This window comes from Pan troglodytes, chromosome 21 (genome assembly GCF_028858775.2).
Source record: "Pan troglodytes isolate AG18354 chromosome 21, NHGRI_mPanTro3-v2.0_pri, whole genome shotgun sequence".
In the NCBI taxonomy this organism is placed as follows: Eukaryota; Metazoa; Chordata; class Mammalia; order Primates; family Hominidae; genus Pan; species Pan troglodytes.
This window is the reverse complement of record NC_072419.2, coordinates 24,211,780-24,227,564: the sequence shown is the minus strand read 5'-3', so window position 1 is coordinate 24,227,564 and position 15,785 is coordinate 24,211,780. Positions and strand designations below refer to the sequence as shown.

At 47.4% G+C, this 15,785-nt stretch overlaps 1 protein-coding gene across 6 annotated transcripts in view; it reads right to left on the bottom strand.

Moving 5' to 3' along the window:
* Window positions 1-15,487, bottom strand: part of BANF2 (BANF family member 2) — a 42,805-nt gene extending 27,318 nt beyond the window's left edge. For 3 of the 6 annotated variants that reach the window (XM_063802484.1, XM_016937199.3, XM_009436814.4), the window contains exon 1: window positions 9,600-9,724. The gene's annotated coding sequence lies outside the window, so the exon portion shown is untranslated. 6 annotated transcript variants of the gene reach the window in all.
* Between the last annotated feature and the right edge of the window lie 298 nt (window positions 15,488-15,785).

The window sequence follows — 15,785 nt, the reverse complement described above, 5'->3', positions numbered from 1 at the left end:
TTGGGTGCACATATAAACAGGAGATGCAGCAGTTGGCTGCCCCAAAACAAAGGGGCATCTTGTGTACAGGTGGAGCTGTGCAGTGGTGCAGTGTTTTAAGCATTGCCTTCATTCCACTCATAGGATATCGAAGGCCCACGTGCCATGTATTCACCTCCTGTTCTTTGCTGGACAGAATGCCTCGCCCAAGATTTAATTTTCCTTCATTCCTCTGCTCTCACATTTTGTGTGTCCTGCCCTTGCCTGCTAGGCCTCAGTGCGGTGGTTCTGGATCCTCCTAAGGACCAAGGCATCTGAGTTCCTCCAGCCCTCCGGGTCCACATGTCTCCGGATAGGAGGGTGTGAGTATGTGCTTCTGTGAGTCTCAGTTCAGAAATCGGCTCTAAGTGACTTGCCTGATCTTCCCAAATGCAAAGACCTACTTAAGACCCTTTCAAAAGAAAATCACTAGGCTTGTTGGCTCTGGCTTCAGAAAAGGGGCCTGAGCAAGAGTTCTATCTGTTTGATTTGTCTCCATTCAAAGCCACATTCTCAAGGTTATAAAGAAAGGATTTCCCAGATTGTCATTGCTTTCATTGATTGCATTATCACCTGAGCAGTATCTTGCAGAGACTATAGATAGGAGTTTCAGTAATTTCTAAATAGCTTTTGGTGTTTTATAACATCAGAAGATAAGCTTGCCATTTGTAAACATGCGCTTGGACAAACAACATTCACGCATTCCTTAGGAGGAAAAGAATCTGTTTCTGGGCCTGGGAAGGGTGGTGTTCTGCCTCTACTAAGGGTCAGTTTCAACACTGGATTGTTGGGAAAGAGTTTAAGCTGGAAAAAAGATCTCGGTTTCAATAATCTTCTTAAAATCAGCCACCCTTTCAGCATCTATTAAAAGTTCAAATCACGGGTTGCAAACGAAAAAGCCAGAGGGACAAGGCAAATTAAAAAAATAAAGCAGTAAAGAAAACAGTGCAAGGGCGCTGATAAAAGAGGACCAACATTGGACATCCACTGAGGAGGTCACAAAAGTGCTATGGACTGTGTAGCTGACTGAGGTCCCAGACCCCATCTAAAGGAGGCCACCCCTTTCTGGAATGTGGGTCCCATGTGACTGGCTCTTCTGAGTCTTTTCAAGAGAAGCCCAACATCTAGATTTTTATGTACTAGTACCCAATTTTTAAATGTTGGGAAATCATTCAAATATTCATAATGCTGTATGGACCCAACAAAACAAAGCCATGCCACAGTTTGCCTCTCCTGCTATGGACCTTCCTTCAAGAAAAATGCCCCCTTGCACATAAAAATACAATTTGACATCATATTTCAGGCTTTTGTGGATCAGGGATCTCAGGGTTTTTTCTGTTTGTTTTTGTTTTTTTTCGAGACATATCACTTTGTCACCCAGGCTAGAGTGCAGTGGCATGATCTCAGCTCACCACAACCTCTGCATCCTGGGTTCAAGTGATTCTTCCGTCTCAGCCTCCCGAGTAGCTGGGATTCCAGGCATGCACCGCAACACCTGGCTAATTCTTTTTGTTTTTTTTTTTGTTTTTTTGTTTTTGTATTTTTAGTAGAGACAGGGTTTCACCATGTTGGCCAGGCTGGTCTCAAACTCCTGACCTCAAGTGATCCATCTGCCTTGGCCTCCCAAAATGCTAGGATTACAGGCATGAGACACCGTGTCCAGCCCATAGTCAAGTTTTGATTCTTAAAAAACAATCTTGGCTGGGGCTGGGTGCAGTGGCACACGCCTGTAATCCCAGCACTTTGGGAGGCCAAGGTGGGTGGATCATCTGAGGTCAGAAGTTCGAGACCAGCCTGAGCAAAATGGTGAAACTTCGTCTCTACTAAATACAAAAAAATTAGCCGGGTGTGGTGGCACATGCCTGTAATCCCAGCTACTCGGGAAGCTGAGGAAGGAGAATCACTTAAACCCAGGAGGTGGATGTGGCAATGAGCCGAGATCATGCCATTGCACTCCAGCCTGGGCAATAAGAGCAAAACTCCATCTCAAAAAAAAAGTGTATATATATATATATATATATATATATATATATATATATATATATAAATAATCAGGTCATTCTCATCTTGAACCTTGGACATGGTTTCCCTGGGACATGTTCTGACCTTCCCTGTGAAAAATATCTACAAACAGTGACTGCCATTCTTGCCTCTGCTGTACTTCCATCTTCCTACTCGGGGACCACATGCTACTCCCAGCATCTTCCCTTAAATCCTTACTGGGATTTTCTTTTTTTTTTTTTTTGAGACAGAGTCTCGCTCTGTCCCCCAGGCCAGAGTGCAGTGGTGCGATCTCGGTTCACTGCAAGCTCCACCTCCTGGGTTCAGGCCATTCTCCTGCCTCAGCCTCAGTAGCTGGGACTGCGCCTGCCACCATGCCCAGTTAATTTTCTGTATTTTTTTTTTTTTTAGTAGAGATGGGGTTTCACTGTGTTAGCCAGGATGGTCTCAATCTCCTGACCTCGTGATCTGCCTGCCTTGGCCTCCCAAAGTGCTGGGATTACAGGCGTGAGCCACTGTGCCCGGCTGGGATTTTCATCTTTAAAGCATCCCTGGTGAAGCTTTGATTTCCAGTGCTTGCAAACCCATCTGAAAGTGCCAAGATGTGGTCCCCGGTCTCTTCCCTCTGTGTGGCCCTTGGGTGTTGGTGGCATTTAGATGTTGATCAAGTCATGCCTGGCCCTAGCTCTGCTCTAGAGGTTTGGATCTGTATATTCCATCCTGCTCACAGCGTCTACTTGCCTGCATGGACTTTGGATAGAGTCACCTGGAAATGACCAGATACACATATGCCATCCCTCCTTCTTTGCAGAGAAGACGAGAAAGACCTTTGCACTGATCTGCACTCTGAGCCACTGCCATCTGCTCATTGAATGCTACCCCTCTCTTAGTGGCAGTGAAAAGGCAGAAGGAGCCACACCTGGCTGGACTTGTGTTTGATCTTGGCTTTACCCTTTACTTGGTGGATCTGTTCCTACCTCTCCATTCCTGCCATCACTTAAGGATCCCCTACTATGGATGGGCTAGGTGTCTTGCTAATTCACAGACATCTTATTTAATCCTCACAACAAAGCTATGATGTAGGAACATATCTGAGCCCCATTTGCCAGATGAGGAAATGGGGGCTTAGACAGTTTAGTAACATGCCCAAGATCATATACTTGGTGAAGAGAAGAGCCAGAGCTTGAATCCTTCGTGTTAAGCTCATACCTGTGAGTTCAGCCAACTAACCAACAGCTACTTTTTTCTTCTTGATCTATATGGGTCGTGATAATCCCCAAGCCAGGTCACTGAGTGGCTTAGAATGAGCTCATATGAAGTGCCCAGATGAATGAGGGTCTCAAAGGTAATGTTGCTATAACAATCACCCTCACGTCAGCATACCCCAGCCCTGACCCACAATCTCTCCCTGGATTTAAAGTGTGTACTTGGCTCTAGGAACCTTCACCCTTCAGCCTGGCACACTTGGTGTCTGTCTGTGCTGACTCTCTGGATTTGGCCAACCTTCAAGCCCCTTCAACCTCATCTATGCCGTCACCTTGCCAGTTGGGTGGCTGCATTTTCCTAAGTACAGACCCATGTGGTTTTCTGCACCTCTCAATAGTTCCCTCAGGCATGCAGCAGTGAGGGGCATGTCCCAGGCAGGGGTTGGGCACTTTGGGTGCCCATGGGCCCTCACAGGAGCAGTGCCGTAGAAGCCCACAAACCCTTATGCAGGGATATGTGGGAGAAAGGAAAACACACAGACTCCAGACAGCAGGAACACAACCAGGAGGCCAGGGCTGCCCTGAGGTACAAAGAGATGCTTCCGCACAGCATGAAGTATGTCTCAACATAGCATCTGGGGTAATCCCAGCATGAACTAGTTGCATAACCTTGCCCAAATCACTTTCCCTTCTTGGCCTTAGTTGCTTCATCTATAAAATGGGGAGGAACAGAGTTAGGTTACTAATTTTCCAAACAATAGTCCCTAGGCCTCCCCCCATTCTCAGGGATTCACAATCCTATTCACACCAGCCTATTTACGGCTTTGAAAAGTCCTGTAAAGCAAGGGAACTACTGACCTGGCCTAGCCCATTATCCTTTACCTTTCCTAGACCAGACAGCCTTTTAAGTAACATCAGTTAGCTTCCCTTGAACCAGTGTTCTGTGGAACATGCGTTGGCTAATTTTCAAGATTCTTCTGGTGCTAAAGATCTTTAATTCGACAGCCCCTGAGTCTGTGCTAGGGATTGGGAGGCCTGGTTAGCTGTGGGCCCTCTGGAATTTATGAGGCTCCTGCCCTCTGTTTTCTCAGCCATCACACAAGGACTCCAACACCTGTTCTCATGATCAATTGGGACAATTTTTTTAGCTTTCTAACTGCTCTCCCTTCTCTCCAATTTTACATGGAGAATCACCTCTTCCTGCTTTCATCCAATGTGGCTTGGGTGGGGCCAGTCTCCCACTTGGCTCCAGGGACACACACATGACCAGGCCTGGCGAATGAGGTAACAACACACATGACCAGGCCTGGCCAGTGAGGTAACAACACACATGACCAGCCCTGGCCAGTGAGGTAACAACACACATGACCAGGCCTGGCCAATGAGGTAACACATCCTCCTGGCCACAGTGACTGCATCATTGTGGACACGTGACCTCAGCTGGGCCAGCCAGACAGAATCCTGGTACTTTTGCCAGAAAGATTAGGCAAGAAGTGGTGCCCCCTTCTTGCTGGGGTTGCTAAGTGAGTGTTCGTCTCTTCTTCCACTTGTTGGGGATCCTGTCAGAGCGATCCTGGCAATGCAGAACTGGAGATGGTGACAAGTAGTTTCTTGACAACATCATTTGAGGGCCTAGATACAGCCAGTCCTGAAGCCATATGTGCTGCAATCAATCCTTTGCCTTTTAACTAGTTTGAGTTTAGTTTCTAATCCTAACTGAAAGAGCCCCATTCCACCAATTTTACAAGGGACACAATGATAATTAAATGTTAAAGAAGGAAGGGGCCTTAAAGGCTGGTAAAGCAATGCGTGAGAAGCGCTTGGGAGGTAGGATGGGACAGTTACCCTATGTGGGCACAAGCCCAGATGCCTGGGAAGAAGGGACCAATCATGTAGACCTCAGCAACATTGGGTAATGCTTAACCCAAAGAAATGCTGTCCACTCTAGAAGTGGAATTGAGGGCCCTGCAATGTCAAACCTAAGCATAGGCTCAGTCCTGATAGGATGCATTCTAATACAGCCTTGCTACTCCACGTGCAGCCTGTGGGCCTGCAGCTTTGACGTCTCTTGGAGTTTGTTAGGAATGCAGAATCTCAGGCTCCACTCCAGACCTACTAAATCTGCATCTTAACCAGACCCCAGATGGCCCATGTGCATGATCAAAGTTGAGAAGCACCACCACAGCACTGTTGAAGTGACTGTGTAGCGTGTCCATAGACCCCTTCCTGCTGCTATGAACATCCTGCCCACCCACCAGGAAGTGGACAGTTTCCCCTCCCCTTTTGTCTGGGCTCTCGCCCTATGGCTTAGTTAGCCCGGTAGAAGGTGATAAAAATGGTGCTGCCAGTTCTGGGCCTGGCAGCCTCTGCTTCCTCTCTCAGAAGCCAGCTGGGTACAGTGGCTCACACCTGTAATCCCAGCACTTTGTGAGGCCGAGGCAGAGGCCTGAGGTCAGGAGTTTGAGATCAGCCTGGCCAACATGGTGAAATCCCATCTCTACTAAAAACACAAAAATTAGCTGGGCATTGTGGCAGGCACCTGCAATCCCAGCTACTTAGGAGGCTGAGGCAGGAGAATTGCTTGAACCCAGGATTGGGAGGCGGAGGTTGCAGTGAGCCAAGATCACACCACTGCACTCCAACCTGGGCAACAGAGCAAGACACTGTCTCAAAAAAAGAAAAAAAGTCAGCCTACTTGCCCTGAGACCTCCATGCTGTAAGAAAACCCAGACAAACCACATAGAAATGTTTCTTGGAGAGCCCAAAAGTCCCAGCTGTGTGAGTGAGGCCTTCTTGGGCCACCCTGTCCAGCCTAGCCCCCAGCTGAGTGACCCTCAGTGACACAATGTGGAACTGAGTCCTGCTCACATTCCAGACCCAGAGAATTGGAAGAAATACGAATCTTTGCTGTTCTAGGCCACTGTGCTCATGTTATTTTGTCACACAGCAGAAGTTACTGGGGCCATGACCGCCTTTCCTCCTCACTGAAGGAGGGGGCTGTCCTGCAGAATGTTCACACACTGTGAGCACCATACTGAGCACTTTCTGCCTCTCAGGCGCTGCTCCAGGCACAGAGATGGAGTGGGAGAGGGCAGACTGCATCCCTGCTCTGGTGAAACTGGGATTTTTATCCAGGGAGAGGGCAGTAGACAAGAAAACACACAAACATAACTTCAGAGAGATAAGGAGCAATTGGAATGGGGCTGGGGACACAATTAGGTAGAATAGGGAAGATCTTTCTGAAGACACACACTTGATCTGAGGCCCTCCTGTTGAACAGGGGCAAACCATAAAATGATCAGAGGAAAAAGTGATGCCGGCAGCGAGAACAGCAAATGCAAAAATCAAAAAGCGCAGGAGGTCTGGGAGTGAAGGCAGAGGGAAAGGGAAAGCCAGGAGAGGGGAATGAGATCAGAGATGAAGTCACAAAAGTCAGCAGGGGCCAGAGCAGCAGCGTCTAGCACACCGGCCACCAGCCACCCACGGCTGTGTAATCTAAGCTTCCATTTAAACAACAAGCGCAGCTCCTCAGTCCCACTGGCCACATCCCAAGTGCCCAGTGGCCCTGTGTGCCTAGTGGCTATCATATGAGACAACACAGAGACAGAATATTCCCGTGACGGTTCTGTTGGCTGAGATGGCTATAGAATAACTCAGAAGCAGATCAGAACCAGGGTTCAAGGTCAGACCATGTGTTCTTGGGCTTAGTATTCCATTAAATTTCTGAAGGTTCCAGTTTTCCCCAGGGTTAAATGAGGCTTTTCTAGCCCAACAGTGAGTCCAAATTATCCACAGCAAGAAGCCAAGTCCACAAACAGTTGCACACGGGTCCTATCCAAGGAGCATCAGCAAGGCCTCATCCGTGGAAACTGGCAGCAGAGGTTTGTGTAACTGACTTCTTTGCAACCTCATTTAAGTTGCCAGTTGGGGCTCCCAGATGTGAAAAAAGAACAGAGCATGGCTACTATTTCAGGGCACCACGCAGAAGGGAGAGTGCCACAATTAGCTGAAGCTGCTTTCGATTAGCAGATTTTCTTCCTTGGTGCATAACATCTGTCCGTGTATAGACATCGCTCCATCTTGCCCCATCAGAGCGAGGGACCGGGCCAGTGAAACAGGCGGGCCCACAGGGAGTTCAGCATCCATCAGGGCAATGTCCAAGAGGAGCTGGAAATAGGCACTGTGGAACTTGGCACATCGATGGCAGTTTGTCTTAGGGAAAGGCTAAGAAAGGAGACCCTGCTTCCTCACACAAGCTGGGAGGCGGCAGATGGAGACATAAGTTTTCCTTGGGGTTAGAAAGACCTGCTTCGTCATTTAGTATTTATGACATCTCCACAAGTACCTGATCCTCTGGGGTGGTTACCTAACCATGCTCATCTGAGAAACGGGGCCAATGACACCCACCTCATGGAGCTGGGGAGGAGTAGGTGGAATAATCTCTGGAAACACACTTGGCATGCAGCAGGCATTTTGTAAATGGTGGCTGAATCATAATCTTGATAGGAAAGAACCAGGTGAATGAGAGAGATGGGCATGGGAACGTTTGATCAGCACTCAGAACTGGCTCCTCCATTTGTTCAGTCAACACAGGTTAACTCTGCAAATTGGCTCTGGAGCCTTGGAAAACTCCCTCAACCAGCCTGGGTTCCTCTTTCCTACCTGGGGCCTGTAGCTGATCTCTATGGTTCTTCCCAGTTCTCCTTGCCTAACAGAAAGTTTGCAGCCGTCCTTAAGGCGTGACCCACTTGAGTTCAATCGCAGAGGGTGGGCAAAGTACTAAGACCCAGAATCCTACAATCTTGGATTTGGAAACGGCCTTTAAAGATCTTTTGGTCCAGCTCCCAGCTGATCACAAGAATCCCGTTCCCTTCCTTGCTGACGGAAGAGCCGTGGCCTGCACACTCTTGCTGCCTCGCAAAGCAGCCCATTCTCTTTTCAGAGAGCTCTAATGTTGGGGATAGTCGATAGAGGGTGAAGGCATGCTCCAGATCAATGACCCTCTTTACATGTGGCACCAGCACAGAACAGTCTTCAGTTTCTGTGTCTGCAGAATGAACCTGAGAACACCTGCTTCACAGAGGTCGGAATTAAGAGCAATAACATAGCTGGTGGGTCTGGCACGGGAGGTTCAGCGTTTGCTCCCTTTCTCCTCTCCAAATTAAACCTGCTGCAGGACGGGGACCACAGGTTGCTCTAGCGCCAGCCCCTCTACTGTCTTTTTTCCTTTTCCAGTGGGGCCTAACATGGGCTAAAATGTTCTTAGCGTGCTTGGTGAACCATTGGCGTCTTGGATTTGTGTGTGAAGCAGAGGTTGGCTTCAGCCTATCACATATAAAACTAAGGAGGGATGGCAAAGCCTAAGGGTAAAATATTTCTCTGATCCACCCCCCACCACCTCCCTTTCTACCTTACACAGCCAAGGAGAGCCAGGAGCCTTCTCAAAATCATGGGGTCCCTATAGAAGCCACTCCTTTGTGGGAGAAGGGACACAGCTGCAGCTGTGTGGACGTGTTGGCACTCACAGATGGTGAATGGACCGTAGACAGACTGTGGGAAAACACGAATGGTCCATGGTAGGGAAGGCGGCTGTGCCTCCTGGGGCCCAGAATGGGTCCCCACTGTTTGTTGTAGAAGGCCTTGGGTCTCAAACCACCCTCAACCGAGTGCAGGTGGCCCATATGGAAAGAGCCAGCATCCTCTTTGAGAGACGGCTTTGGCCTCTGTCCCCGTCCCCCCTACCTTAGATTTTGCCCACTTTCCTGGTGTTCTAATCCATCTCCTTATTTCCCGTCACCATCCTAAAGCTCTCTTACTGTCCCAAAAGGAAAGGAAGTGATTTGATATACCAGCAGATCACCAGGAGGTGAATTTAAAAACAGCCAAAGCAGGAAGGCCTCTTACAGAAAGGAAGGACCATCGTACACATTTTGGACGGGAGGTGGCTGTGTCAGCTACCTCTGCTCATCCTGCTATGTGGTGTGTCATTTGGCCAATGGCTGTCCCTGACCTCAATTAGGGCTAGAAGTGATGCTCTAGTGAATGTGCCATCTGAAAGCCTGGCCTCTCTGCTCTGTCTATTAAGAACACAGGTGACCTTTGCCCAGGGAGCTGGTGCAGGTGGCAAGCCGAGTCTTAGGGGAGACTAGAGTACCACCTCCCGCAGATGGTGACACAGCAGGAAGAGGCTGGGAAGGGGTGTGTGCATCAGGTGAGTCAGCTTTCCCAGGAAGAGTTTGGGGCGTACCTGGTGAACTCCTGTCCACCGGTTTGGCCCATCTAAACCTGTGTGAGAATGAGACCTTAAAGTGCTAAGACAGCCAGCTGTTGGCTGTATCTCCTTCCATGCTGCTTGGGAAAGTTCTGGATACTCACCAGGTGCTCCTGATAAGCCAGTGGCAGCCGGCAGTTTGTCTCAGTCACCTTGGATCTGGAACTGCAGGCCAGAGGTTCAGCTTATGTCTTAGGCCCATGGGGCAAGTCAGTCTCAAGATCCTGAATGGACTACATTGTGACGTCACACCACAGGTCGGGGGTGAGCACAAAAAGGGCTGCAGTGGCTGCTGGCATCAGGGCACAGGGCAGGGCAGGAGCAAGAACCTCAGGCCTCTCCAGAAGAAATCAGCCTGTCTGGGTGCTGTTCTCAGCCGGGGTTGCTGGGAAAGAGTGAGGGATGTCTGCTGCACAGAAAACATCAGCCTGGAAGACTGCTTATGAATCCACCTGCTGCCACTTGCTGCCACGGTTCCTATTCTCACCTGGCCTGCGTCAATTCAGTTAAACCAAGTCCATCCTTCATACAGTTTTCCTGCACAAAGTGACTTCCGTGGGTACCCCCAGCTCCTTGCACATCTTCTGTGATGGACTTGAAATTCCAGGGCAGCTTTTTCTTCTACCGGTATACCCGTGACTTTCCCCCTACTGCCCACCTGGTAGGGACTCAAGGAAAGAGAAGTAACTTAAATATTAGCTCAGGAAAACAAGCAGAAATATAAATCCTCCCACCTTCAAGTTAAATTCAACACAGGTGTCTTTTAGGTTATCCTCTATAGCATATATGCCTGGGCTACTTTCCATTGTTGGTAATTGATAACTTGGTACAATGTATATTTACTAAGCCTAAAAAGAAAAGAAAAACTCAAAAAAGGGGGCAAAGTATAAAATGTTTCCAGAGATTCCATTCCCTTTTGCTGCTGGTGCTTGGGATTGGGGATGGAGGAGTTCTAACCAAGAGCAAACGGCTTCGCTTTGGAAACTGTTGGGTGGCCCTAAATTTTAGAGTCCAAAACAGTGGGTCTTAAACTGTAGGTTGCATTAGAATGACCTGGAAGACTTGTTAAAATACAGATTCCTGGGCCCCACTCTCAAAGTTTCTGACTCATTAGGTCTGGGGGAGAACCCAATAATTCACATTTCTTACACGTTCCCACATGACGTTGAGGCTGCTTGCTCTGAGACTACACACTTTAAGAACATGTAAGGGTGCTGGTATCTTAGGTTTGATCCTGAAATAGTATTGCCAGCTGATGGCAGTATTCAGGGGTTGCTGGAGAATAAACAGGAGCTGTAGCTTTGGGGCCAAAGCTGGCTGAGCTCTCTGGGTTCAACCAGCACGCTTTACTGAGGATCTATTCATTGCCAGAACTGAGCCACGTTTTGGGGAAGCACAACTGACATTGTCAGTGCCCTGCCCATAGCCTCTTGGCCTTACAACTTCATTGTACAAAGGTAACCTGACTCCCAGCTGCCAGTACCTGCGTATCTTTGCTTGGGGGCTTTTGCCAGCTGCTGGAGTCCACCCTGCCTACAAGCGGGCAGCTGCAAGTTCCAGAGTGTCCTCATTCAATGACTATTATCAGTTGGTAGATAAATAACCCAGCTCCCTCCCTGCTCAGGTGGAATAACTTGGAGTCATGTTCTGTACCATGTCCCAGAGGACCCGCAGGACCCACCCGTAGGTGCCTATGCTAGGCCATTCTCTTGCTATAAAGAAATATCTGAGCCTGGGTAATTTCCACAGAAAAGAGGTTTAATTGGCTCACAGTTCTGCAGGCTGTTCAGGAAGCATGGTGCCAGCACCTGCTTTGCTTCCAGTGAGGCCTTAAGGAGCTGACAATTATGTCTGAAGGTAAACAGGGAGCCAGTGTATCACATGGCAAGAGTGGGAACAAGGCAAGGGAGGTACCACACACCTTTTTTTTATTATTATTTTTTATTTTTGAGATGGAGTCTCACTCTTGTTGCCCAGGTTGGAATGTGATGGCGTGATCTCGGCTCACTGCAACTTCCACCTCCCGGGTTCAAGCAATTCTCCTGCCTCAACCTCCAAAGTAACTGGGATTTACAGGCACCCACCACCACTCCCAGCTAATTTTTTGTATTTTTAGTAGAGATGGGGTTTCACTTTTTTGGCCAGGCTGGTCTCAAACTCCTGACCTCAGATAATCCGCCCATCCTGGCCTCCCAAAGTGCTGGGATTATAGGCATGACCCACCGTACCTGGCCGGGTACCACACACTTTTAAACAGCCAGCTCTCACAGGAACTCACTATCATGAGTACAGCACCAAGACATTCACGAGGGATCTGCCCCCAGGACCCAAACACCGCCCACCAGGCCCCACTTCCAACATTGCAATCACTTTTCAACGTGAGATTTGGAGGGGACGAATATTCAAACCATATCAGTGCCCACAGTGGCAACTGGCTTGCCAACATACCCCACATTGTTGCCCCCATCCGCTGCCTCACTTCCCCGCTCCCCTACCTATGTTTCCTGGGATCAAACTGCAAATAAACTACTTCCACTTAAATCCTTGTTTCAGGGTCTGCTTCAGGGGGAACCCAAACTAAGACTTTGTAAATAAGAAATGATGTCTGTTCTTTATAAGTTCACATTTAGATGGAGAAACTATATAAATTGGCTTGGTACAATTCAGAATGTCTGGGAACCGGTGAGTGTCAGGTCTCAGGGCAGATGGAGGTGTTCTGCTGGTTGGCCTTTGGAGTATCATTAGGAATGTCTTGAGGAAACACATGAGCTGATATGCTCAGGGGGAGGCCTGGCAACCTGGCCCAAAGGCCTTTTCCTCTGCACAGGGAGGCCTGAATGTGCTACCCCCAGGGGACTGATTTGCTATACAAATTCCACCTGCTTTCCATCTCCCTGGACAATTCCTCCTGGAATAAGAATATGGAGGTGGAGCTAGCACCATATAAAATATGGCTCTTGTTCATGCTTTTGGGGGACTTTCAGGTGTTTAGAGAAGGCTCGCTAGGGATATCTGCTGGCCTGTTAGGATTAATATGCTTTCCTGGGTGTTCTGCTCAATACCATGCTACACCCAGCCTCACACCTGCACTTTGGTAGGATTAATCCAACTCTGCCATAGCTTTTGCAGGGGGCCTTAGTTTCCACCCTAACTCCTTCCACATTCTCCTCCCCATTATCATCATCATCACCATCATCATCATCACCATCAGATCTCTTAGAGATCCTGCTAACACACTACAATCCAAACGAAAACACCATGTCGAGAAAGTACTCTTCAAGTCCAGTTCCCATTCTTCCAATCAGACACGGCATGTACTGAAATTCTGGAACTGCCACTGAAAAGATCCAATCGCGGCTTGGCTGATCATTCACACAAATCATTTCTTTGGCAACATGGCACCCAGAGTTATTTTCCTCCACATTTCAACTTGGCTAGAGGAAGAATGAAGCCTACTGTACCAGAGCATTGCATCAATAACAATATCAATATTTTCAGCATTACCCAGGACTCAAAAGATGGCCTCAAACAGTCTTTAGTTCTGCCTCCAGACAAAGAATTACAACTATAAAAACACTTACCTGGGAAAAAATGTTCGACATTATTAGTGGTAAGGGAAATGCAAATTAAAACCTCTACATGCCCACCAGAATGGCTAATATTAAAAAGAGCAACAATACTAAGTGTTGACAAAGATGTGGGACAACTGGAACTCTCACATAATGTAATATAATATAACCACTTTGGAAAATTGTCTGGTAGTTTCCTGTAAAATTAAACATAAAGACCTACCCTATAAGCTAGGATTCTACTCCTGGGTATTTACCCAAGACAAATGAAAACACATCTACAAGCTGGGTGTGGTGGTTCACGCCTGTAATCTCTGTAATTTGGGAGGCCAAGGTAGGAGGATCATTTGAGGCCAGGAGCTCAAGACCAGCCTGGGCAATATAGAAAGACCCTATCTCTACAATAAATAAGAAAAAGGAAAACATGTCCATAAAAAGATTTGTGCAGGAATGGTCATAACTTCTTTACTCATCATAGCCCCAAACCAAAAACACCCAAATGTCCATTAACAGGTGAATGTCCATTAATAGGTGAATGTATATTCTTATAATGAAATATTAATCAGCAACAAAAGGAACAAACTCTTGATGCATATATGATGACATGATAAACCTTGAAAACATTATGCTGAGCAACAGAGGCCAGACATAGAAGAGTACACACATGGTTCCCGTTATATGAAGTCCTGGAATAGACAAAACTGATCTGAGGCTACAGAGATAAGGTCAATGATTGCCTGGAGTGGGGGATGGGGGAACAGGTTAAATGGCACAGGTAACTCCATGGGATGAAGGGAATATTCCAGATCTCTATCATGGCGATGATTACTCGGGTGTATACATTTGTCAAAATTCATCAACTTGTACACTTAATGTGTGAATTTTAGAGCATGTAAATTACACCTCAATAAAGGTGACTATATACACATATATGTATGTGTGGTGTGTGCATATGTAATGTGTAATACACACACACACACACCCTAGGTTTTTCTAGGGGAAGAAACTAGAAAGAATACACTAAAATGTGCAAGTTGTTATGTTTCACAGATGAGATTATAGGTAATTTTTGTATCTTCTTAAATTTACCAAAATTTTACCTATGTGATTCTACTTTTTTTTTTTTTTTTTTTTTTGAGACAGGGTCTTGCTCTGTACCCCAGGCTGGAGTGCAGGTTTGTGAACATGGCTTACTACAGCCTTGACCTCCCAGGCTCAAGCAATCCTCCTGCCTCAGCCTCCCGAGTAATTACAGGCATGCCACCACGCCCAGCTAATTTTTTGTTTAATTATTGTTTGTAGAGATGGGGTCTTCCCTTTGTTGACCAGGCTGGTCTCAAACCCCTGGGCTCAAGCAATCCTCTGGTCTCAGCCTCCCAAAGTGCTGGGATTACACCATCACACCCAGCCTTACTTTTTAAATAACAGAATGAAAAATGTTCATTTTTTAAAAATTTCAAGCTGCTAAAGGCAAGTGCTTATGGTGGTCTATAACAACTCTGGAGTTTTGCAAACAGAGTCCTTGGTCAAAGTCCCTGTCCCACTACTTCCTCGTTTTATGACCTAAAGGAAGTTACTTCCTGAGGCTCAGTTTTCTTATCTATATAATCAGTTTGTTGGGATGATTGAATTAGGATAGTGTATGTTCAAAGCCCTCTGCAGGCAGGGTGCGGTGGCTCACACCTATAAGCCCAGCACTTTGGGAGGCTGAGGCAGGAAGATTGCTTGAGTCCAGGAGTTCAAGACCAACCTGGGCAACAAAGTGAGACCCTGTCTCTACAGAAAAATTTTAAAAAATTATCCAGGCCTGGTGGCACGAACCTCTATTTCTAGCTACTTGGGAGTCTAAGGGAGGAGAATCACTTGAGGCTGGAAGGTCAAGGCTACAGTGAGCTGTGATGGCATGACTGCACTCCAGCCTGGGCAACAAAGCAAGACCCTGTCTCAATTAAAAAAAAAAAAAAGAGAGAGAAAAAAGAAAAATAGCCCCCTGCAAACTATAAAACACTACAATGTTAGATGTAATGTTTCACACAATATATTAATAAATCCAGGCCTTACCTTTGTTTCTGACCTCTTAACTCCTTGCTCACGAGCACTACTTCCTCACCAGCTTCCACTCAGTTCCTAAGATTGTCGAACACCCTCCTGCCTCAGGGCCTTTGCACATGCTGATCCCTGCACCTAGAAGACCTCTGCTCCCGCATCTTCAACAGCTGGTTCCCTCGGGTGATTCAGATTTCAGCTCCAGTGTCTCTTGGGGCTTTACCTAATCATCCCAAAATAGCCTCCTCCCACTCTGTCCCATCACTGTGTTTTATGAGTACTTGAAATTGTCTTGGTTTTGTGCTGACTGTCCACCTCCCATCCCACACCTCCTTGTGGAGAGGCTTTGCATCGGTTTTGTTCACTGCTGTATGTCCAGCCCCTGGAGCACAGTAGGTGCTCAAAAATCATTTACTGAATGAACGAACAAGTACTTATTGATAATTAGGCCACACGTTGTATGTATGCAGTTCAATCTGCCAATTCATCGCAACAAGGAGAGACTGTGAGGCAAACGCTGCTTGTTCCCACCCCAGTGGCTGAAGGAATCCGTCCAAGACGTGCCCGTCGGCCATAGATCTGAACGCTTGCCACTGCCCATCAGGCTCCAAGTCAGCCACCGTGGTGTGAAGATGCGGGAATAAGGAGGGCATTGTGCTGCCTGCAGAGACACGT